The sequence below is a fragment of the Triticum aestivum genome, chromosome 2D (assembly GCF_018294505.1).
Source record: "Triticum aestivum cultivar Chinese Spring chromosome 2D, IWGSC CS RefSeq v2.1, whole genome shotgun sequence".
Lineage (NCBI taxonomy): Eukaryota > Viridiplantae > Streptophyta > Magnoliopsida > Poales > Poaceae > Triticum > Triticum aestivum.
The window spans coordinates 248,964,810-248,991,041 of record NC_057799.1 but is presented as its reverse complement, the minus strand read 5'-3'; positions in this window follow the sequence as shown (position 1 = coordinate 248,991,041).

Here is a 26,232-nt window from a genome sequence, read left to right as displayed (position 1 = left end):
TAGGAGCCTAGGAGAAATGAAGGCGAAGGTTATGGTGCTCCATCGGACAGTACAACATGAAAACTTAAAAGCCAGGTCAAATGAACTGAGCTTCTAAACTTCTGGTGGTGCATTTATCTGCCGGAATGTTGACTTTTATGCCAACCTTCCTTTAGTTTTATGGTTGTAATTTGTTTTGTTGCGATACAAAATTTGTTCTTAACGTGTAGCGGTCAGATGAAGAAAATAGGAAACCATTTTTGTATAGTGTAGGTTGTTCCCTATATTTGCACTGGTGGCGAACTTTGATGCTAGTGGATGTAATCTGTGCAATCGCCTTAATAGCCTAGCCTTAGTTTCTGGCTTATTAATTTCCCTAGTCTTATTTTTTCTTGGTTTGCTAGTGGCCGCAACAACTAGGGCCAGATACGGACTGTGGTAACCTTGACCTGCTACCGGCCATAGGATCAATGGGCCTCCTATGGGTCGCCAGATAAACGGGCCATAGAATCAATGGGCCTCCTACGGGTCATCGGATAAATGGGCCAACATGGGCCGTAAATGGGCGTAATTGGTACTGGGCCAGCACAGTAACGTGCCGTCAATAGGCCGGAAGACAGCAAAGGATTAATTCTGTCACAGGCATAACGGGTCGTTAATGGGCCAGAATACATGACGGGTTGGAAACGGCGCAACGGGTTTACAGGCCACAAACGGGCTGATTCTAACCATGGGCTGAATTTGGCCCATTTGGAGAACCGGTCAGTAACGGGCCGGATGTAATCAAAGGCCGGAAAGGAGCCCAAGAATGTATGGGTCGTCAGTAAGCCGAAATCTAAAACGGGCTGGAAACGACCCATGCGAATCATGGGCCTTTAATGGGTATATAGAAATTTACTATTTGTTATGGGCCAGAGTCACCGCAGGCCACTAAAGGGCCCAAAGATATGAAAGGCCACATATGGGCTGAAAGACGTCGTGAGCCATACATGGGCCAAAAGTGTAACCATGTGGTATTATACGGGACGGCTGACATGACGCTGTTGGGCCGAATTTGGGGACGCCATAACAGGCCGTGAGTTACCAGGCCGTAAAATGGGGACCGTTAATATGCTTTTCATGGGCCGGCCCGCTAGGTTTTAACCAAGTCAAACAGGTCGGCCTTTGTAAGCTAAATGGGCCACTGTTGGGCCATTCCACGTGTTGACATGTCATAGGCTCCTCTCTGTCCCAATGACGAGCTGACACATGGTTTCTCCGGCGAATGAGAATTTTACACGTGGAAAATCCCCATTGGTCCGGGCTATTAACGGGTTATCGGATCCAAACCGAATCCCGATAGCTTAACGGCAACCCGTTATGGTGGATGCCACATGTTGGTTACCCTTAATGAAAAGACTTCCATGACGTGACATTTATCTCATGGAAGTGGACACTTCCGTGATGATAATTTTGGTATTGTCATTGAACACTTCTACGATAGCACAGGTATGATTATCTTGATTCTGTAATAAAATTGTCATGGATGTACACTCATGATAGAAAACGTGTCCTACTATGAGAAACACGTATCATCACGGAAGTGTATTGTTTTTGTAGTGATGAAGCCAATCCGACGGTGCAGAGATGGCAAATCCGAGCACTACTGGCCATTGGATATCATTTACATTCCACCAGATCTTGCCACATGTACAATCTAGAAGACTCCATGGTTGAACTTAAGCATAATGCACAAACCTGAAAACACAAGCACTTCTCCTTTGTTCTAGAATCTTCCGTATCACAATTTCCCAAATATTTTTTTCAAGATTAACTGCCATTATTTGTTTTTCCTTTATGCTTAACAACACGCAATTCCATGAATCTTAAAATAGATTAACTTTTTTATAAAAACAAAATGATTTTGAATGGGATAAACTATAAGAATTAAATGAACAACTACATCATGCATATATGACTCAAAGCTTACATGCTATAGTGTGTTATTTATTCATAATTTGCTTTCCAAATCTCATGCGTGCAATGCACATGGACCTTACTAGTACTTCCAGTATTGCAAAACACGTAAATTAGAATTCCAATGGCACGCTACATAGTGTCTATCCTTTTTTCAGTTACTATATTATGATTGAAATGATGTGGGGGCATCCATGAAGCCACGTGGCACATGTGGAGGTGTTGTCGCGACCTTCTTGTGTGGATTGATCACAGTGACGTGCTGCTGGTTGCAGAAGAATGTACTTGTCCTCTCTCACGCACACCGAGGGAGTACGTGCATGAAGCGAAGATGTGCACACACGCACTCATTCCCTCGCACGCACATGCGGAGGTACAGTGGAACACATCTTTCCATGAAAATCCACCCCATGTGATAATTTGATGCGTGTAAAGTCATTCACTTAATGGATGGTCAATTAATACAACGCATGCAAATTGGGTGGACGTGAGGGAGGAAGTAGTTGAGAATGCCATTTCTACTCTACAGCGTGCATGCGAGTAGTTAAAAAATGGGTTTGCTACTTCCATTAGTCTCCTTCGTATTTTGTGCCAATTTTTCACCATAAATTTAAGTAACACAATATTTATGCATACCATAAGAGATAATATCATTGAAAACTATGTTCAAATGCGATTCCAATGATATAATTTTTGGTGACATGCATTAACATTTTCTTACTTAAATTTATGGTAAAAAATTGGCACAAAATAAAAAAGGGTGTCAATAAACCAAGACGCATGTAGCATGATCATTTCTTGCCTGGGTTAGTGTTGGTGGCCTTTGTATTTAAATATGGACGGAGTGGAGTAGTACTATATTTATCTTAGCCTCGTAGGGCTCTCCCAGCACCTACGCTCGCCTCCCCACCTCGCCCACTGGATCCCGCCATGGATAATCCCTTAGATCCCAGGATCCCGCGGGCTACCCTCTCGTTGCGGCCCGCATAACTGCCGCCTTAGAGCGAAACCCACATGTGTTTCAGATGCGGATGCATTGCTCTGGAATCACAGATCAGTGGCACCGGAGGACAAGCCAGGGCTGTGCTTCAGGTGGTGGGCAGCAAGGGCAAATCGATCGAGGAAGCGTCGCATCGGTTTGATACAAGTTCGAAGGAGCTGCGCCTGGCGAAGCACAAGGCATAGGCGCAAGTCGATCTCAGGAGAGAGATGTTGAGGGATATCAGCATCTGACAGCGTCATGTTGATTTCGAGCTAGGGCTAACGACGGAGATCATATTCATGGAGTCGACTGCGGAGGAAAGAACACGCATGCTTGCAGGATGGGATGAGCAACCGGTGCAACTATTCAAATGGGTGGTTGGAGAAGCCAAATCACAAAGCCAGCTGCGCAGCGATGCTGGGCATGCATCATAGGCGAGGTGAGCTGCCCTCCTTCCCTGCCAGTGATGAAGTGACCTACTCGGTTGCTGCTGGAGTGGACTTGTGGCACCATGGCGGTTTGCAACCCTGTCAATCACTCCATCTATATGTATTGTATTTCTGTGAAAATACGTGGTTGTTTGGAAAAAGATGGTAATTGATTTATCACTATTTTTGAATGCTTGGTCGTGACAATCACCCGAAGCCACAACCACAAGTCTCCATCGCGTAATACTTACGGTTGGTCGGACCCGCGTCTCACCGAAGGGACACGCATCGGCTTGGTCTGACATGTATGACCAGTTATATCACTGACTTGTGTGACCGCATTTGAGAAGTAGTACTTGAAATTTGTGTTCCAGGAAACTCATCGGGAGCCATTTCGGGCCTCGAAACCAAACCACCAATTAACCTTTAGCTTGTTCCCATCACATTCCAAAGTAGTGCTACCATGCTATAATTAAGTGCAAGCCTGTTCACACCTGCGTACCAAACCTCAACGTGTTCCCACTATGCAGGTTTTAGTACTAGTGCTAGTATGTTATAGAAAGGGGAACTACCTAGCAGAAAATTACTCTACCTTCCTCCTCATAAGACTTTCTTGTTCGTCTATCTTTGCCATGGCCGGTGTGTAGAGCTCTAGGTCAAGAACTACTAGTAATAAGGGAGCGTCGACCAAGGCCACAGAAAAAAAGAGAGGGCTCGTTGCCTCGCAGAGACCCCGAAAGATCTCTTATGGGCAGGAGAGGGCTCCCAGGAGTGCCCTAGCTGTGAGGCAAACATGCCAAGCTAGTGGTGCTGGACTCATCATCCCTGGAAGACATGCCCGCTCGGCTCAGTAAGTAGAAGGAGTTGACTGACGGCTTGGTGAAGCTGTTGAAGGAGAGCCTCGATGACATGACCGCTGAGCTCAATAAGCAGGAGGAGTTTACCGTCGGTTTGGTGAAGCTGCTGAAGGAGAGAATTGCCTCGGTTAAGAAGGCGGCCGGTGAAATCCTGCAACTTCAGGAGGACAAGGCAAAGCTCCGCCACAAGCTCGACATGTTGAAGGAGGAGAATGCCGGCTGGAAGAAACTACATGAGAAGAGGAGTTCCTTGGTGAAGATGCTGAACACCCTCGTCATGGAACAGAAGGAGCAGTTGGCGAAGCAACACATCGAGCACCCAACTGCTGTCTAGGTACGTAATGCGGTCGTGGAAGAGATGATGAACGCTCGCCTCGAGAAATCCCACGTCATGGACATAATGAAGAAGGTGGCAGAGGAGATGCGCGAGGAGATGAAGGTCATGGAGGCATTGAAGAAGCAGTTAGGACTCCGCTGTCAGCAACCCTTCATGAAGTAGAGAGCAGCGCCATAGACTTGTGTCTGCCTCTTCCTTCTTTTTTAGATGTGTGTGTGTGTGTGTGGGGGGGGGGTAATCTTGCTTCTTATTTTGCTCATGTGTTTCTTCTTTTGTTTCGGGCGTTTTGCCGCATGTGTCATGTTCTCTGCGAGGCACGAATAGAACAATGCTAATGATGAGAGGCGCCGTGGGATCAGTGACTAGCAAATTAGATCATTTTTATCGCCATATCACACTGGGCTACTGTGTTTTGCGCTCCTTTATCGTACTAGTACTCAAGTGGAAAACTTGAGTATACCGCACGGTTCTTTGCTCCTCCTCAGGTCGTCGACCACATTTATACAAGCAGTCAAATCACAAGGCCCCACCTTCCAGTAGCAATGAGCCTTCAAATCACAAAGGCCCTCGCCTCTCGTCAAACCGACCAAGCGAGACTGCCCCGGCCTCTATCCTTTTAAATGTACTTATGTACAGTAGTAGTATCGATGGATTGCGCCATGGAGCAAAACTAACAAGATGAAATTAAAGGAAAAAGGTCGTAGATATACAGAGAGCTTGTCTCCAAATTATGCACAGTACTATTAAAAAGCTAGTATGTTCTTGGATTGGGTGATAAAGTATATTAAAGAAATTAGCATACCTATTTAATTCTTTGACAACTAAACTTCTTCATGCTTTGGGTAAACTTCTCTCATTAAAGTTTTTTTAGAATTACTTATCTTATTTAAGTGTTTTGCATATGTGGCATGCTTAGAGAATGGTTAATAGTATAGCCAACTACTGGCTATATGACGTTGGCCATATCATATATACTACAAATATAATGTGAAGAAACGAGTGGTAGTACTAACAATACAAGATGAACTGTAAGAAATACTAGTATGTACGTACTGAAGAGTTAACGTAACGAGAAAGAACATAACATAGTTCTGTTGGGCGCTCATCACAACACATCCTTGAAATAAAACTAAGCACCCTAAAATTAAACTAAGCAACTAATTCGGTAGACACTGTATTAGAACCACCATGAGCAACGACACTGCCACCTTACTCGGACTCCTCGTCCTCGTCCACGTTCTCGACTTCGTCCTTGTCCCTCTTCCTCTTGGCCGATACTTCTTTGCTTGAACCGCACACTAGGCTCTCACTCTTCATCCAACCCTTGTAGATATTGAAACAAAGTTAGGCATCCATTGCAGCATACTGGATGTGGTCTTTATCTATTTCATTCCACTCCCATGCAAGATGAAACTTGTGGTGACGTTTCGTCAGTTTACCGTACGAAGGATCAACTATGGCTCCTGCCAGGGTCAGCATTGAAGGCTGACTAGAGGACACCAGCCTATTCTTCTGGAGGTCGAAGGGCTGGCCTACAACGAGGCCTATCCAACCCAGGACTTTCTTGTCATTATGAAAGTCAACAGTAACGAATTTGACCCTGTCGTCTGTGAGGAAGTTATTAAAATTCTCGCACTTAACGTTGGCATGGCACATGTGGTAGACCAAGCACAAGTTATGCACGTAAAACTGGATTACGGCGGGCTTCTTCTTCTCTTCCTCCTTTAGATTCTTCTATTTTCCCAGGACTGTGGTGTACTCAACATCTATCCTAGTGACCCACTCATCACCATCTGACTTTTCGAACATGCGTTTCAAGCGAGCAAGACATCCTTTCACCGTCGCGGAAGAACAGGTGTAGATGACATCAAACTCATCGCCGGTGATGGTTCTAACCTTGTACTCACCACCGATCATGGAGATTTGGGACACCATGGATTTTGGAGGAGAGTTAGGATTAGTGGAACTGCTGTAATATGAAAGGATAGGACAACTAGGAGTGAACTACTATAATGTTAAAGGACGACCGGGGATGAGTAGGAGCGAATTGCTAGCGGTTTTCTGACTGTAAAAATGTTGAGTGGGACGTGTGAACGATAGGGTTGTGGCTCGCCTAGTATATAAATGGCTTCATGCATAGTACTATGGGGGCCCAATTAGATGTCATGTCTACCAGACCCACTTTGGAGGCCAGATAGTATAGCATCTGCGTGTTCACACATCAAGCGTCCGGAAAATTATAGGTGATATGGAGCTTTCCATGCTCCCATCATACAGGCTTCCGAGAGCCCTTGGATCTGACATCAAACGGTTGCATGGCGTGATTCTAGAACTATGGGTGAATATCCTATCCTGGAGGGTTATTCTTCAAATTTTCAGCAACTTAGCATGCGACCGTTCGATCTCAGATCCAACGGTTGTCAGCAGCCCATATCATACTCGCGCCTACCACGACCGTCGCCTCGCTCGCGCGGTCGTGCCCTTGGAGATTTCAAATGACTATAAATGAGCATTTGTTTGCCTACTTCGCATGCATGAAACTACCTCCTCCGTCTAGGTGCATTAGGCTATGTGAAGTTGGCATGTCATACATAGTCATCACTTATAGTCACTCATACAACAAGGTTAGATATAAGGTTGGCTATAAGAATATATTTTTAGTTCTCTCTATCTCTTTCTTCGTAGTATTTATTGCATTTCCCGAGTAGTAAGTAGCTAGGGTCTCTCCTCGACATATAAGAAAAAGTGCCATTGAGGGAGTCATGGACTAAGGGGTCCTCGGGGCGACGACCCATTATACCTGGGCCGGACTGGTGGAGCCGTACTATGACAGGAGATCTGCGACGCCGTGGTGTGCCCTCCAAGTCAAGAAGGTGTAGGGTCTCTTTTATTCCTTATTGTAATCTATCTCCGGTAACCCTAGCCCTATCGGTGTCTATATAAACTGAGGGTTGTAGTCATTAGGGAAAGAGCTATCTTCATCCACCATAGCCTAGGGTTTAGCTCATGCTGATCTTGAGGTAGATCTACTCTGTAAACCACGATATACAATCAATATAATCAAGCAGGACATAGGGTTTTACCTCTTCGAGAGGGCCCGACCCTGGGTAAACACTGTGTTCGTCGTCTCTTGTTACCCATCGATCCTAGAACCACAGCTCGGGACCCCCTTGTCGGTGTCAAAACCGGCGGATCTCGGGTAGGGGGTCCCGAACTGTGTGTCTAAGGTCGGTGGTTACAGGAGACGGGGGACACGATGTTTACCCAGGTCCGGGCCCTCTCTATGGAGGTAATACCCTACTTCCTGCTTGATTGATCTTGATGAATATGAGTGTTACAAGAGTTGATCTACCACGAGATCGTAATGGCTAAACCCTAGAAGCCTAGCCTGTTATAACTATGGTAATGAGTATGTCCTTTCCGGACTACACCCTCTAGTTTATATAGACACCGGGGGATCTAGGGTTACATAGAGTCGGTTACATAAGAAGGAATCTTCATAGTTGGTCGCCAAGCTTGCCTTCCACGCCAAGGAGAGTCCAATCCGGACACGGGTACAGTATTCGGCCTTCATGTCTTCACAGCCCACCAGTCCAGCCCATTAATAATAGGCCGGACGCCCGAGGACCCCCTAGTCCAGGACTCCCTCTGTAGCCCCCGAACCAGTCTTCAATAGCGAGGTGTTCGGCACACAAATTGTCTTCGGCATTGCAAGGCGGGTTCCTCCTTTAATGATTTCCAAGTAGTGTATTCGGCCGTAGATTCAATGTCTCGCCTTGGCTTCTGCGCGTTTAATAACGTCGTCTTCCACTTGTCGAGCGAATGCGAGGGATCAGGGTATTTTTGCAAATAATACTCCGTTTAGGCCAGGAAGAGCACCTATTTAAAGAGATCGGATCTTAGATCCATTCAATATCTCACGGAGAAAAATCCCCAAAAGACTACTAGGAGAAGCCATTCCAACATGGCTAGCATTCCCAGTTCCTCCGTTGACTCGGAGAGAGGCGAGTGGGGGAGGTGCTCAGTGGCCTACAGCCAATTAAAGAAGCTACAAACGCAGGGATTCCTCCCCCTGCAGATCTGATCCCTGTTCGAGCAGGGCAAGCCTCCCTTAATGGTGAGACCCAGGCGGAGGATTTTCTCAATCCATCTGGGGGGCGAGTCTGTTTCGTCCCTTATCTACTTAGGGGCATTGGGTTTCCAATCCATCCGTTCCTCCGGGGGCTTCTGGAATACTATGGCCTTCAGCTGCATAACTTTACTCCCGCCTCCATTCTGCATATTGCGGGCTACGTTGCTTTGTGCGAACTGTTCCTGGGCATTGAATCCCATTTCGAACTGTGGAGAAAGTTGTTCTGTCGTGTCCCGCGCAACCATCGGGGGTCAATATTTGAAGTGGGTGGAGCCGAAGTATGGCGCATCACCGATACCGGATACCTATCCGGCACACCAAGGAAGGCATCTGAAGAATGGCCTTCCGAATGGTTCTGTATAGAAGATGTCGATCTCCCCGACCCAGTTCGCAAGGATGTTCGAGAATTTGCATGCATTCCATTGAAGAAACGTCACAGCCGGCATCCCCGAAGTCTTGAAGAGGAGGACAGTGCGGAGGTTCGTCAGCTCCTGGGCAAGATAAGGATGCTTGCTCAGTCTGGTTTTACAATAGTAGAGGTAATGGCGACCTCCACAGTGCGAGGGGTTCAGCCACTTCAATACAGAGGGCTCCCAATGTGGCACTACAATGGGGAGGATGATGCCTCCCGTTGTGGTTGGAAAGGTCCGGACACCCCCGCCGCTCTAGCCAAGATACTGGCCGAGCTGTTTAAAGGGGAGGAAGAAGAATTTCTCCGCATGAACTGCAGAGACGGGTACTCCATGTACAACCCTCACAGCTGGGTAAGTCCCAACCCCTTTGCTTTTACTCACTCTGCTCTCTTGGCCATCTTTAACGAATTTCCAATCCGTCTATTTTGAAACAGCACTGGCGGAAGGTAACCGAGGGGCTTAATAGCCCTACCCCACAGCCGGAGAACCACAACCGGGAGCTTGATCCAGGGTTCGAAGAGGACCCAGATATATTCGTGGTACTCGTGGAAGGGGTGTTTTACCAGGCGAGCTATGATGGCACAGAAGTGGCCATCATCACCGATTATCCTAGTCTTTTTCCAGCCTCCCACGTAAGTAATCAGGAGAAATCCCCCTCGAAAGAGTTTCCTCGCACTGCCTCACCCACCGCACTGTCTCGTGCTTCAAAGGGGAGGCGTTCGGCACGTCATGCTACGCCGGGGATGAATCCAAGAAGAGCGGCTCCCGCACCAAGCAAGGCCTCGAAAAGGAAGGTCGCCAAAGACAAGGCCGGTCCTTCGTCGAAGAGGTATGGGTTTGAAGGTATGCTTCGGCAGTCGTACCCAACCGTGATTGTTATGTTGGTCCTGTATCAGGAAAAAGGTTCGCCGGACTATGTCCGGGGATTCGGCCGGTCGCACTCCCAACAACCGGGATTTAGATCCCACCGGAGAGGTGGGGGCCGCTGTGGGGACAACGCCGGACTGTCCTTCGGACGAGGGTTCGGAAGACATGTCCGTTACCAACTCGGAAGTAGAGAGCGACGTGAATCATCCGCGCTGCAGGGCTATCTTACGAGACCCCAAGTTCTCGGAGAGGCATTCAATGCCTTCAGCTCGGTTGACGCATACATCCGAGCTGCTCGAGATGGGCTTAGAAAAGCCACAAAGCAACATTTGACAGATGTGGAGGTAAGCTTTTCTTTGTCCGAAAAGGATACCCATATGCCCGTAGCCCCCGAGACTGAAAGTAGTTGGTACAACTGATTTAAGGATCGTTGTATAACCTGGTCCTTACAGAGAAGAATGGCCTGCTAGCCCAAGAGCTGGAGCAGTGTCAGGCGCAGCTAAATGCTGCTACCACCGAACTAGAAAACTTCAAGAAGGCATCTTCTGGTAACATTCCCCTCCATCGAGGAACAATAATTGTGTACCAACTGTACTAATACTGTTGCTGATCGCATAATAGGATCACCCGATCAACTTGAAGAGAAGTTGAAGCTCGCCCAAGAGGGAGAAAAAGAGGCGAAAAGGCTACACGCCGCAGGTGAGCGTGTGCTGACCCAAGTCAGAGGGGAGAAAAACAAGCTACAGGATTCCAACACTACATTGGGTGAAGAATTGAAAGATGTGCGAGCCCAGCTAGCCGATTCCGTGAAGGAGAACAAGAAGCTGCGGGGCGGCATATTCAGTATGTGTCTGAACTATTTTTAAAGTAGTTCGGAGATAAATGGAACTGATAAAGTTATTATTGCAGGTATATTGTCGGGCCGTCCTAAAGAGGAGGTGTCCGGATCATCAATTGATCTGCTGCAAGGGCTATCGCAAGTGCACGAACATGGCTGGCGATACGGAGTGTTGCCAAGGCCCTATGGCCATCCGCCTCCCCTCTAGGAAGTATGGAGGAGCTTGTAGAGCTGTACAAAGGAGCGCGGCGGCGTATCCGACTATGGAAGATATCGGCCTGCCGAGAGGGTGAGCGAGAGGCCTGGGCCATGTGTTGGAAATATGCCCTAGAGGCAATAATAAAATGGTTATTATTATATTTCCTTGTTCATGATAATTGTCTATTGTTCATGCTATAATTGTATTAACTGCAAACCATAATACATGTGTGAATACATAGACCACAACATGTCCCTAGTAAGCCTCTAGTTGACTAGCTCGTTGATCAATAGATGGTTATGGTTTCCTGACCATGGACATTGGATGTCATTGATAACGGGATCACATCATCAGGAGAATGATGTGATGGACAAGACCCAATCCTAAGCATAGCACAAGATCGTGTAGTTCATTTGCTAGAGCTTTTCTAATGTTAAGTATCATTTCCTTAGACCATGAGATTATGCAACTCCCGGATACCGTAGGAATGCTTTGGGTGTACCAAACGTCACAACGTAACTGGGTGGCTATAAAGGTGCACTACAGGTATCTCCGAAAGTGTCTGTTGGGTTGGCACGAATCGAGACTGGGATTTGTCACTCCGTATGACGGAGAGGTATCTCTGGGCCCACTCGGTAATGCATCATCATAATGAGCTCAATGTGACTAAGGAGTTAGCCACGGGATCATGCATTACGGTACGAGTAAAGTGACTTGCCGGTAACGAGATTGAACAAGGTATTGGGATACCGACGATCGAATCTCGGGCAAGTAACGTACCGATTGACAAAGGGAATTGTATACGGGATTGATTGAATCCTCGACATGGTGGTTCATCCGATGAGATCATCGTGGAACATGTGGGAGCCAACATGGGTATCCAGATCCCGCTGTTGGTTATTGACCGGAGAGTCGTCTCGGTCATGTCTGCATGCCTCCCGAACCCGTAGGGTCTACACACTTAAGGTTCGGTGACGCTAGAGTTGTAGAGATATTAGTATGCGGTTAACCGAAAGTTGTTCGGAGTCCCGGATGAGATCCCGGACGTCACGAGGAGTTTCGGAATGGTCCGGAGGTAAAGATATATATATGGGAAGTCCTATTTTGGCCACCGGAAAATGTTCGGGATTTTTCGGTATTGTACCGGGAAGGTTCTAGAAGGTTCTGAAGTGGGGCCCACCTGCATGGGGGGACCCACATGAACGTGGGTAGTGGGGGCAAGGCCCCACACCCCTGGTCAAGGTGCACCAAGATCCCACCTTAGAAGGAATAAGATCATATCCCGAAGGGATAAGACCAAGATCCCTAAAAAGGGAGGATAACAATTGGTGGGGAAGGGAAATGATGGGATTTCTTTCCCCCACCTTTGCCAACGCCCCAATGGATTTGGAGGGCAAGAAACCAGTCCCTTCCACCCCTATATATAGTGGGGAGGCGCATGGGAGCAGCACCCCAAGCCCTGGAGCCTCCCTCTCCCTCCCGTGACACATCTCCCTCCTCCCGCAGCGCTTGGCGAAGCCCTGTTGGAATCCCGCTACTTCCACCACCACGCCGTCGTGCTGCTGGATCTCCATCAACCTCTCCTCCCCCCTTGCTGGATCAAGAAGGAGGAGACGTCGCTGCTCCGTATGTGTGTTGAACGCGGAGGTGCCATCCGTTCGGCGCTAGGATCATCGGTGATTTGGATCACGACGAGTACGACTCCATCAACCCCGTTCTCTTGAACGCTTCCGCTCGCGATCGACAAGGGTATGTAGATGCACTCCTCCCCTCTCGTTGCTAGCATCTCCTAGATTGATCTTGGTGACACGTAGGAAAATTTTGAATTTCTGCTACGTTCTCCAACAATGGTATCAGAGCCAGGTTTATGCGTAGATTCTATGCACGAGTAGAACACAAAGTAGTTGTGGGCAATGAGTTGTTCAATTTTCTTACCGTTACTAGTCTTATCTTGATTCGGCGGCATTGTGGGATGAAGCGGCCCAGACCGACCTTACACGTACTCTTACGTGAGACAGGTTCCACCGACTGACATGCACTTGATGCATAAGGTGGCTAGCGGGTGTCTGTCTCTCCCACTTTAGTCGGATCGGATTCGATGAAAAGGGTCCTTATGAAGGGTAAATAGCAATTGGCATATCACCGTTGTGGCTTTTGCGTAGGTAAGAAACGTTCTTGCTAGAAACCCATAGCAGCCACGTAAAACATGCAACAACAATTAGAGGACGTCTAACTTGTTTTTGCAGGGTATGCTATGTGATGTGATATGGCCAAAAGGATGTGATGAATGATATATGTGATGTATGAGATTGATCATGTTCTTGTAATAGGTATCACGACTTGCATGTCGATGAGTATGACAACCGGCAGGAGCCATAGGAGTTGTCTTAATTTATTGTATGACCTGCGTGTCAATGAAAAACGCCATGTAATTACTTTACTTTATTGCTAACCGTTAGCCATAGTAGTAGAAGTAATAGTTGGCGAGACAACTTCATGAAGACACGATGATGGAGATCATGGTCTCATGCCGGTGACGAAGGTGATCATGCCGCGCCTCGAAGATGGAGATCAAAAGGCGCAAGATGATATTGGCCATATCATGTCACTTTATGATTTGCATGTGATGTTTGTCATGTTTACATATTATTTGCTTAGAACGACGGTATAATAAATAAGATGATCCCTCACTAAAATTTCAAGAGATGTGTTCCCCCTAACTGTGCAGCGAAGGTTCGTTGTTTCGAAGCACCACGTGATGATCGGGTGTGATAGATTCTAACGTTCGCATACAACGGGTGTTGACGAGCCTAGCATGTACAGACATGGCCTCGGAACACAAGCAAAACACTTAGGTTGACTTGACGAGCCTAGCATGTACAGACATGGCCTCGGAACACAAGAGACCGAAAGGTCGAACATGAGTCGTATAGTAGATACGATCAACATGGAGATGTTCACCGATGATGACTAGTCCGTCTCACGTGATGATCGGACACAGCCTAGTCGATTCGGACCATGTATCACTTAGATGACTAGAGGGATGTCTATCTAAGTGGGAGTTCATTAAATAATCAGATGAACTTAATTATCATGAACATAGTCAAAAGGTCTTTGCAAATAATGTCGTAGCTTACGCTTTAGTTCTACTAAGATATGTTCCTAGAGAAAATTTAGTTGAAAGTTGATAGTAGCAATTATGCGGACTGGGTCCGTAAACTGAGGATTGTCCTCATTGCTGCATAGAAGGCTTATGTCCTTAATGCACCGCTCGGTGTGTTGAACCTCGAGCGTCGTCTGTAGATGTTGCGAAACATCTGACATACACGTTTTGATGACTACGTGCTAGTTCAGTGTGTGATGCTAACGGTTTAAAATTGTGGCACCAAAGATGGTTTTGAAACGTCGCAGAACATATGAGATGTTCCAAAGACTGAAATTGGGATTTCAGACTAGTGCCCACGTCAAGAGGTATGAGACCTCTGACAGGTTTCTTAAGCCTGCAAACTAAGGGAGAAGAGCTCAATCATTGAGCATGTGCTCGATTGTCTGAGTACTACAATCACTTGAATCGAGTGGGAGTTAATCTTCTAGATGAGATAGTGATGGTTCTCCATAGTCACTGCCACCAAGCTATTAGAGCTTCGTGATGAACTATAACATATCAGGGATAGACATGATGATCCTTGAGCAACTCACAATGTTTGACACTGCGAAAGTAGAAATCAAGAAGGAGCATCAATTGTTGATGGTAGTAAAACCACTAGTTTCTAGAAGGGCAAGGGCAAGAAGGGATACTTCATGAAACGGCAAATCAGTTGCTGCTCTAGTGAAGAAACCCAAGGTTGAACCCAAACCCGAGACTAAGTGCTTCTGAAATGAGGGGAACGGTCACTGAAGCAGAACTACCCTAGATACTTCGTAGATGAGAAGGCTGGCAAGGTCGACAGAAGTATATTGGATATACATTATATTAATGTGTACTTTACTAGTACTCCTAGTAGCACCAGGGTATTAGATACCGGTTCGGTTGCCAAGTGTTAGTAACTCGAAATAAAAGCTGCGGAATAAACGGAGACTAGCTAAAGGTGAGATGACGATATGTGTTGGAAGTGTATCCAAGGTTGATGTGATCAAGCATCGCATGATCCCTCTACCATCGAGATTGGGGTTAAACCTGAATAATAATTATTTGGTGTTTGCGTTGAGCATAGACATGATTGGATTATGTTTATCGCAATACGGTTATTCATTAAAGGAGAATAATGGTTACTCTGTCTATTTGAATAGTACCTTCAATGGTCTTGCACCTAAAATGAATGGTTTATTGAATCTCGATCGTAGTGATACACATGTTCATGCCAAAAGATATAAGATAGTAATGATAGTACCACATACTTGTGGCACTGCCACTTGAGTCATATTGGTATAAAACGCATGAAGAAGCTCCATGTTGATGGATCTTTGGACTCACTCATTTTTTAAAAGATTGAGACATGCGAACCATGTCTATTAGTATATATGCATGAAGAAAGTCGATACAGATGTATCATTTGGACTCACTTGATTTTGAATCACTTGAGACATGCAAATCATACCACATGGGCAAGATGACTGAAAGGCCTCATTTTCAGTAAGATGGAACAAGAGAGCAACTTGTTGGAAGTAATACATTTGATGTGTGCAGTCCAATGAGTGCTGAGGCACGCAGTGGATATCGTTATGTTCTTACTTCACAGATGATTTGAGTAGATGCTGAGAATATTTACTTGATGAAACACAAGTCTGAATTATTGAAAGGTTCAAGTAATTTCAGAGTGAAGTTGAAGATCATCGTGACCAGAGGATAAAATGTCTGTGATATGATCATAGAGATGAATATCTGAGTTACGAGTTTGGCACACAATTAAGAAATTGTGGAAACTGTTTCACGACTAATACCGCCTGGAACACCATATTGTGATGGTGTGTCCGAACATCATAACTGCACCCTATTGGATATGGTGCATACCATGATGTCTCTTATCGAATTACAACTATCGTTTATGGGTTAGGCATTAGAGACAACCGCATTCACTTTAAATAGGGCACCACGCAATTCCGTTGAGACGACACCGTATGAACTATGGTTTAGAGAACCTAAGCGGTCGTTTCTTAAAGGTTTGGGGCTGCGACGCTTATGTGAAAAAGTTTCAGGCTGATAAGCTCGAACCCAAAGCGGATAAATGCATCTTCATAGAATACCCAAAACAGTTGGGTATACCTCCTATTTCAGATCTGGAAGCAAAAGTGATTGTTTCTAGAAACGGGTCCTTTCTCGAGGAAAAGTTTCTCTCGAAAGAATTGAGTGGGAGGATGGTGGAGACTTGATGAGGTCATTGAACCGTCACTTCAACTAATGTGTAGCAGGGCATAGGAAGTTGTTCCTGTGGCACCTACACCAATTGAAGTGGAAGCTTATGATACTGATCATGAAACTTCAGATCAAGTCACTACCAAACCTCATAGGATGACAAGGATGCGTACTACTTCAGAGTGGTACGTAATCCTGTCTTGGAAGTCATGTTGCTAGACAACAATGAACCTACGAGCTATGGAGAAGCGATGGTGGGCCCGGATTCCGACGAATGGCTCGAGGCCATAAAATCCGAGAGGATCCATGTATGAAAACAAAGTATAGAGTTTGAAAGAACTACTTGATGGTCGTAAGGCTGTTGGGTACAGATGGATTTTAAAGGGAAGACAGACAATGATGGTAAGTGTCACCATTAAGAAAGCTCGACTTGTCGTTAAGATGTTTTCCGGCAAGTTCAAGGAGTTGACTGCGATGAGACTTTCTCACTCGTAGCGATGCTAAGAGTCTGTTAGAATTATATTAGCAGTTACTGCATTGTTGATGAAATCTTGCAGATAGGATGTCAAAACATTGTTTCCTCGACGATTTTCTTGAGGAAAGGTTGTATGTGATACAACCAGAAGGTTTTGTCAATCCTGAAAGATGATAACAAGTATGCAAAGCTCCAGCAATCCTTCTAAGGATTGGAGTAAGCATCTCGGAGTTGGAATGAACACTTTGATGAGATGATCAAAGATTTTGGGTTTATACAAATTTCATGAGAAACTTGTATTTCCAAAGAAGTGAGTGGGAGCACTATAGAATTTTTGATGAGTATATGTTGTTAACATATTGTTGATGAGAAATGATGTAGAATTTCTAGAAAGCATCCAGGGTTATTTGAAAAGTGTTTTTAATGGAAAACCTGGATTAAGCTACTTGAACATTGAGCATCAAGATCTATAAGGATAGATCAAAAACGCTTAATAGTACTTTCAAATGAATACATACCGTGACAAGATTTTGAAGGAGTTCAAAATAGATCAGCAAAGAAGGAGTTCTTGGCTGTGTTACAAGGTGTGAGTATTGAGTAAGACTCAAGACCTGACCACGGCAGAAGAAAGAGAAAGGACGAAGGTCGTCCCCTATGCTTTAGATGTAGGCTCTACAATATGCTATGTTGTGTACCGCACCTGAAGTGTGCCTTGCCATGAGTTAGTCAAGGGGTACAATAGTGATCCCGGAAGGGATCACATGACAGCGGTCGAACTTATCCTTAGTATCTAGTGGACTAAGGAATTTTCTCGATTATGGAGGTGGAAAGGGGGTTCGTCGTAAAGGGTTACGTCAATGCAAACTTTGACACTAATCCGGATGACTCTGAGTAGTGAACCGGATTCGTATAGTAGAAGAGTTATTTGGAATAGTTCCAAGTGGCGCGTGGTAGCTACATCTACAAGATGACATAGAGATTTGTAAAGCACACACGGATCTGAATGTTGCAGACCCGTTGACTAAAACCTCTCTCGTAAGCATAACATGATCAAACTCTAGAACTCATTGAGTGTTAATCACATGGTGATGTGAACTAGATTATTGACTCTAGTAAACTCTTGGGTATTAGTCACATGGCGATGTGAAATTTGAGTGTTAATCACATGGTGATGTGAACTAGATTATTGACTCTAGTGCAAGTGGGAGACTGTTGGAAATATGCCCTAGAGGCAATAATAAAATGGTTATTATTATATTTCCTTGTTCATGATAATTGTCTATTGTTCATGCTATAATTGTATTAACTGGAAACCGTAATACATGTGTGAATACATAGACCACAACATGTCCCTAGTAAGCCTCTAGTTGACTAGCTCGTTGATCAATCGATGGTTATGGTTTCCTGACCATGGACATTGGATGTCATTGATAACGGGATCACATCATCAGGAGAATGATGTGATGGACAAGACCCAATCCTAAGCATAGCACAAGATCATGTAGTTCGTTTGCTAGAGCTTTTCTAATGTTAAGTATCATTTCCTTAGACCATGAGATTGTGCAACTCCCGGATACCGTAGGAATGCTTTGGGTGTACCAAACGTCACAACGTAACTGGGTGGCTATAAAGGTGCACTACAGGTATCTCCGAAAGTGTCTGTTGGGTTGGCACGAATCGAGACTGGGATTTGTCACTCCTTATGACAGAGAGGTATCTCTGGGCCCACTCGGTAATGCATCATCATAATGAGCTCAATGTGACTAAGGAGTTAGCCACGGGATCATGCATTACGGTACGAGTAAAGTGACTTGCCGGTAACGAGATTGAACAAGGTATTGGGATACCGACGATCGAATCTCGGGCAAGTAACGTACCGATTGACAAAGGGAATTGTATACGGGATTGATTGAATCCTCGACATCGTGGTTCATCCGATGAGATCATCATGGAACATGTGGGAGCCAACATGGGTATCCAGATCCCGCTGTTGGTTATTGACCGGAGAGTCGTCTCGGTCATGTCTGCATGTCTCCTGAACCCGTAGGGTCTACACACTTAAGGTTCGGTGACGCTAGAGTTGTAGAGATGTTAGTATGCGGTTAACCGAAAGTTTTTCGGAGTCCCGGATGAGATCCCGGACGTCACGAGGAGTTCCGGAATGGTCCGGAGGTAAAGATTTATATATGGGAAGTCCTATTTTGGCCACCGGAAAATGTTCGGGATTTTTCGGTATTGTACCGGGAAGGTTCTAGAAGGTTCTGAAGTGGGGCCCACCTGCATGGGGGGACCCACATGAACGTGGGTAGTGGGGGAAGGCCCCACACCCCTGTTCCAGGCGCACCAAGATCCCACCTTAGAAGGAATAAGATCATATCCCGAAGGGATAAGATCAAGATCCCTAAAAAGGGGGGATAACAATCGGTGGGGAAGGGAAATGATGGGATTTCTTTCCCCCACCTTTGCCAACGCCCCAATGGACTTGGAGGGCAAGAAACCAGCCCCCTCCACCCCTATATATAGTGGGGAGGCGCATGGGAGCAGCACCCCAAGCCCTGGAGCCTCCCTCTCCCTCCCGTGACACATCTCCCTCCTCCCGCAGCGCTTGGCGAAGCCTTGTTGGAATCCCGCTACTTCCAACACCACGCCGTCGTGCTGCTGGATCTCCATCAACCTCTCCTCCCCCTTGCTGGATCAAGAAGGAGGAGACGTCGCTGCTCCGTATGTGTGTTGAACGCGGAGCTGCCGTCCGTTCGGCGCTAGGATCATCGGTGATTTGGATCACGACGAGTACGACTCCACCAACCCCGTTCTCTTGAACGCTTCCGCTCGCGATCTACAAGGGTATGTAGATGCACTCCTCCCCTCTCATTGCTAGCATCTCCTAGATTGATCTTGGTGACACGTAGGAAAATTTTGAATTTCTGCTATGTTCTCCAACACCATGGTGAAGACGCGATATACCAAGCTGAATCCTAATCACATGGCCCGTGTCGGACCGCTAGGGTCAAATGGGGAAGAAATTCCCGTTAGTTTATTATATGACCAAGTAGGGGTGGCCGCCAAATATTCCCAACAGGATTGTAAGTTAGACCGCCTTTTGGACGGTGTAGAGGAGGAAGTGTTTGAGTCCAAGTGACTATGTACTTTCCTTTGATATATGTAACTCTAGCTGAATTGTATAGCATTTGTCATGGCAGACCTTTTCACTTTGACCTCCGGACCCGAAGGTGCGGAGTGTTTCCGAATACCTGCACGGCCGAATAGACCGGGGTATGTGCGGAAAACTAGGCGTAGGGGTCATAGTTGCTTGAACAGACAAGTTGTATCTGGCTAGCTATGTTATATTACATTTGAGATTGTAAGAAACATCTTCCGGAGAGAATAGTTCCGTTAAGGGTTCCTTTCCCTGGGTGTGCATGCATTAGTGTACATGCCCGAATTGTGATGTGAAAATCACAGTGTGTATAGCGTCTGGGGGTTCACTATGGAGTGAGTGCAAAAAACATCTTTAATTCACCGACCGAATATTCCCTTAAGAACGCTAGCTTTCGGCTTCACCCAGTCTGAGGTACACATCCGGATGACCCGACAGTAACAATCGCAGAGGTGCTCCCTTTATGCCCTAGCCGAACTAATGGGAACGTAGGGCATAAGCACAGGAGCCAGGCAACCCAGCTTGGCCAAAACTTAAGTCATATCGATGCATATAGTGGCGAAGAAAAGGTACATATGGAAAAACTCATATCTGAAGAGCTTGATGCTCAAGGAATAATAATAAAAAGCTTATGTCCAAGAAGCCCCCAGGTATAATGGACGTAGATATTTAAAGATGTATGCGTCAGGGGTGTGCGGTCTAGCCGTACGAAAGCTTTAAAGCGATAAAGAAAAAAGTAATCGGAAAAGGGAGAAAAAATAATGGAAACTACAAGGGAGAAGGAGACGAACAAGGAGTTCGGCGCTAGACATCGAATCTTCGGAGTCTGGTTGCGTTCCAGGGGTTCTGCTCGAGGCGGTTGTCTGATGCATCGCGAAGACGGTACGCCCCTCCTGTGAGAACTTCGTCAATTATGAAGGGACCCTCCCATTTGGGCTTGAGTTTGTCCTTTTTCTTCTCCGGCAGGCGTATAACGAGTTTGCCAATGTTGTAGGTCTTGGCCCGTACTTCTCTGCTTTGATATCTTCGAGCCTGCTGTTGGTAAAATGCTGAACGGGCTTTTGCGACATTGCGCTCCTCTTCCAGGGCATCTAGGTTGTCCAGCCGATCGAGTTCGGCTTCTCTCTCTTCGTACAGACGCACTCGAGGTGAGTCGTGGATAATATCGCAGGGCAATACAGCCTCCGCGCCATACACCATGAAGAAAGGTGTGTATCCGGTAGTATGGTTGGGCGTGGTCCGCAGCCCCCAGAGTACGGAGTCGAGCTCCTCAACCCAGTGCTTGTCTGATTCTCTCAAAGACCGCACTAGTCTGGGCTTGATGCCGGTCATAATAAGACCATTGGTTCGTTCGACTTGACCGTTGGTTTGTGGGTGGTAGACGGAGGCGTAATCGAGTTTAATGCCAAGATTAGTACACCAGGTTTTTACCTCGTCGGCTGTGAAATTAGAGCCGTTGTCGGTGATGATGTTGTGTGGGACACCATAACGGTGCACAACACCGGATATGAGTTCTATCACCGGGCCAGACTCAGCCGTTTTGACCGGTTTAGCTTCTATCCACTTAGTGAATTTGTCCACCATGACCAGCAGATATTTTTTCTTATTGCTTCCCCCTTTAAGGGGTCCAACCATATCCAGTCCCCAGACCGCGAAAGGCCAAGTAATGGGGATAGTTTGTAAGGCAGTTGGGGGCATGTGGCTTTGGTTGGCGAAGAGTTGGCATCCGACGCAGCGTTGGACAAGGTCTTGCGCGTCTGCTCGGGCTATCGGCCAATAAAACCCAGTACAGAAGGCCTTGCTAAAAAGGGCCAGAGCTACGGCGTGGTGTCCGCCTAGACCAGTGTGAATTTCCGCTAAAAGCTGTTGCCCCTCTTCCTCGGAGATACATCTTTGAAGTACTCCGGTAGTACTTTTCTTGTAGAGCTCTTCGTCGTGAACCTTGTAGGCCTTCAAACGCCGGACGATGCGGCGAGCCTCATTCTGGTCTTCAGGAAGCTCCTTCCTATTAATGTAGGCCAAGAAGGGTTTGGTCCATGGGGCAATGACTGCCTTAATGAGATGGGCCGACGGTGTTATTTCGGTGGCTGAGCCCCCGATACTATCGGTGTGTTCGGGATTTGGGGTTGTATTCGAATCTGGACTGTTGTTGCCGCCCTCCCCTTGCCACACCACGGATGGCTTGAAAAGCCTTTCCAGGAAAATGTTGGGTGGGACGGGGTCGCGCTTGGCGCCAATGCGAGCAAGGACGTCCGCTGCCCGATTACTCTCCTGGGCGATGTGATGAAATTCGAGCCCCTCGAACCGAGCCGATATTTAATACGACATTACGATAAGGTTCCATCTTTGGATCTTTGGCATCAAAGTATCCATTTATTTGAGATATTGCGAGGTTTGAATCCCCGTGCACCTCTAGGCGTTGTATGGCCATGGATACGGCCATCCAAAGACCATGCAATAGGGCCTCGTATTCGGCTGCGTTGTTGGAGTCCCTGTATAGTATTTGGATTACATACCGGATAACATCTCCAGTGGGGGATGTTAACACGACTCCCGCTCCTGCCCCGCCAGCATTTTGGAGCCGTCAAAATACATAACCCAATTGGAATATGCGCCGTACTCTCTAGGGAGTTCGGCCTCTGTCCATTCGGCGACGAAGTGAGCCAATACTTAGGATTTGATGGCTCGACGCGGCTTGTATGTTATGTCAAATGGAAGTAGCTCTATGGCCCATTTGGCGATCCGTCCCGTGGCGTCGCGGTTGTTTATTATGTCATTGAGTGGGACTTCAGAAGCCACCATGATTGAACACTCCTGGAAGTAGTGTCGTAGCTTTCGGGATGCCATGAAGTCCACGTATGCTATCTTTTGGTAATGGGGGTACCGGGATTTGCATGGTGTGAGGACAGTAGATACGTAGTATACTAGTTATTGAAGTGGGAATTCATGTCTGTCCTGTTCTCGTTCGACGACGAGCACGGCGCTCACCACCTGATGTGTTGCCGATATGTATAGCAACATGGGTTCGCCAGCGTTTGGTGCGGCCAGGATTGGGTTGCTTGCTAGGAGGGCCTTTATTTCCTCTAGTCCGGCAGTCGCCGCGTCTGTACATTCGAAGTTATCGGTGCGCCGTAAGGGGCGATAGAGTGGTAGTGCCTTTTCTCCTAATCTGGAGATAAAGCGACCTAACGCTGCCACGCAACCAGCTAGTTTTTGTACTTGTTTGAGGTCTGTTGGCGTAGCCAACTGTGACAGAGCTCGAATTTTAGCTGGATTTGCTTCTATTCCTCTATTGGAAACGATGAAGCCCAGCAGTTTTCCAGCGGGGACGCCGAAGACACACTTTTCCGGGTTGAGTTTAATGTCATACGCATGGAGGTTGTAAAATGTAAGACGTAAGTCATCTATTAGTGTTTCGACGTGCCTAGTTTTGATGACGACGTCATCGACGTAAGCTTCTACTGTCTTGCCGATCTGCTTCTCCAGGCATGTTTGAATCATGCGTTGGTATGTGGCGCCGGCGTTCTTGAGCCCGAAGGGCATGGTGTTGAAGCAAAAGGGCCCATATGGGGTAATAAATGTTGTTGCAGCTTGATCGGACTCCTTCATTTTGATTTGATGGTATCTGGAATATGCATCAAGGAAACACAGTGAGTCGTGTCCTGCGGTGGTGTCAATGATTTGATCAATGCGGGGGAGGGGAAGGGACCCTTAGGGCAAGCCTTGTTGAGGTCTTTGAAATCGACACACAGGCGCCAGGATTTATCCTTCTTTGGTACCATCACCAGGTTTGCCACCCAGTCCGGATGTTTGATTTCTTTAATGAATCCGGCTTCGATAAGCTTGGCCAGCTCCTCCCCCATGGCTTGTCGCTTGGGTTCGAAAAAGCGCCGCAGTGTTTGCTTGACCGGTTTAAATCCCTTTAATATATCGAGGCTATGTTCGGCCAGCTTGCGTGGGATCCCTGGCATATCTGAAGGGTGCCAGGCAAATATGTCCCAGTTTTCGCGCAGGAATTCTCGTAGTGCCGTGTCAACTATTGGGTTCAGTTGCGCTCCGATAGATGCCGTCTTCTTGGGGTCCGTTGGGTGGACCTAGAATTTGACTATTTCTTCTGCTGGTTTGAAGGAGGTGGATTTGGGGCGTTTGTCGAGGATCACATCGTCCCTGTCCACCGTGGAGTGCAGTGCGGTTAATTCTTCGGCCGCGAGGGCTTCAGATAGTGCCTCAAGGGCCAGGGATGCGGTTTTGTTTTCAACGCGGAGTGCTATGTCCGGATTACTGACGAGAGTGATTATACCGTTTGGTCCGGGCATTTTGAGCTTCATATACCCGTAATGAGGTATAGCTTGCAAGCATGTAAAAGCATCCCGCCCCAACAGGGCGTGGTATCCGCTACTGAAAGGGGACACTGTCACATCCCTAGATTCTGGTTTTGCACTACACTAGCTCCATGTGTGCATCATGTTTAAATTTGAAAGAAATTTGAAATGGGGATTGATTAAACCCTAGCACCAGAAAGAATTCAATAAGATGAAATAAAATCTTTTTCAAGAACCCAAAATGCCCTTTAAAAATGTTCTTGATTTTTGATAAAGGTGAAAACCTCTACCAAAAATCATGAGCATAATTGTTGGCCATTTATGGATTTTTAATTAACCCATATTATATTTGAATTGGGGCATTTGAATTTTATAAATATTTTAAATGCTCCAAATATTCTGAAATCACTTGAGGGCCTCTGGATTAATTCAGTTAGTGCCCATATTTATGTTCAGAATTTAATAAAATGATTTAGTTCTAAAACTAAATCAAAACAGAGAGGAAATAAATAGAAAACTGAAACAAAAGAAAAAGGACAGAAAACCTACCCGCACTTACCTGGCGCTCACCTGGCAGCCCATCTGGCCGGCCCAGCCCTCTAGGGGCAGGGAGGTCTTCTTCCTCCCGCCAGTCGGACGCACAGCGCGTGCCCGACGCGCGCGCGGCCACCGCACGCCACCTCCTGCTTGCCGCCGAGCCCCTGGACGCGTGGATGAACGCCCCGGTGTCGACCCGATCCGCCCGGCCTCTCTCACTCTCCTCCTGCTCTCTCCCTCGCCGTTCCCCACCTCACCGAATGCGCCTGCCGCCGCTGACGAGCACCACCGCGGCCACCGGCCATCCCACGCCTCGCCGACGCGCCAAGAAGCTCCGCCCCGTCCCCCTCTTCCTCCTCACCGAGCCACATGATGCCTGAAGCCCCTGGACGCCGCCAGCACCGCCGTTCCCCTCGTCGGTCTCCGTGGATCCTCGCCGTCGATTCGGGAGCTATAAAGCATCCCCGACCTCGCCATCGCGCTCGTTGGCCTCGCTGTGAGCCTCCGCACCGAATCTCTCTCTCCCCGATGCCGATTTCTTCCTCTAACCGCGGACTCCGTCGAGCCCGAGAGTTCCACGCCGCCGGCCATGACGCTGCCGTGGCTAGAGCCCACCCGCACCGCGTATGAGCGCGTCACCGCAACCAGAGCGTCTGCAGTAGCCCGTAGCACCTAGTTGTTCTTGCTTTCGTGCGCCACAACGCCGAGCCCGAGTTCGCCAAGCTCCGGCCGCCGCCACGAGGTTGTTTCCACCGGGCTCTGGCCACCTCAGCTCCTGCCACCCGCCCCATCGGCTATGCGCGAGCAGCAGCTCCACGTAGAGCCTCCCTGCGCTCAAAACCATCGCCTGTAGGCGAAACCCGAGCCAACCCAGTGCACCCCACCGCGTTTTGGTCACCGCCGACGTAACTCCGGTGATGGTGACGTGGAAGATTAGTTTAGGCTAATGACGCAGTTAGTTACCACCTAGTGAGACTGACAGCAGGGCGCCGCTACCTAATTTAGCTTAGATTAAGTTTCTGCTTAGTATTAACTAATCCCAGTGGCCCCACGCATCAGCATTGACCATGTTGACGTGGCCATTGACTCGGCCCACACGTCAGCGACCCTAAACAGCACTGAGACACTGACCAGTGGGTCCCACTGGTCAGGTTTGACCTGGACCGGGTCTGTTGACCTGCTGAGGTCAGCATGACGCAATGCTGACGCAGCAATGCCCTTTTCTGGATTTATTCTTTTTAGGAATTCCAGAAAATAGAGCAAACTTCTCAAAATCATAGAAATTAATCTGTAAATCCAAATACAAAGATTTATATATGAAAAATGATCAGAAAAATCCAATCTATCCATCTATACTGGTTTCATGCATGTTAAAACAACTTAACCGTGATGTTTAGTTC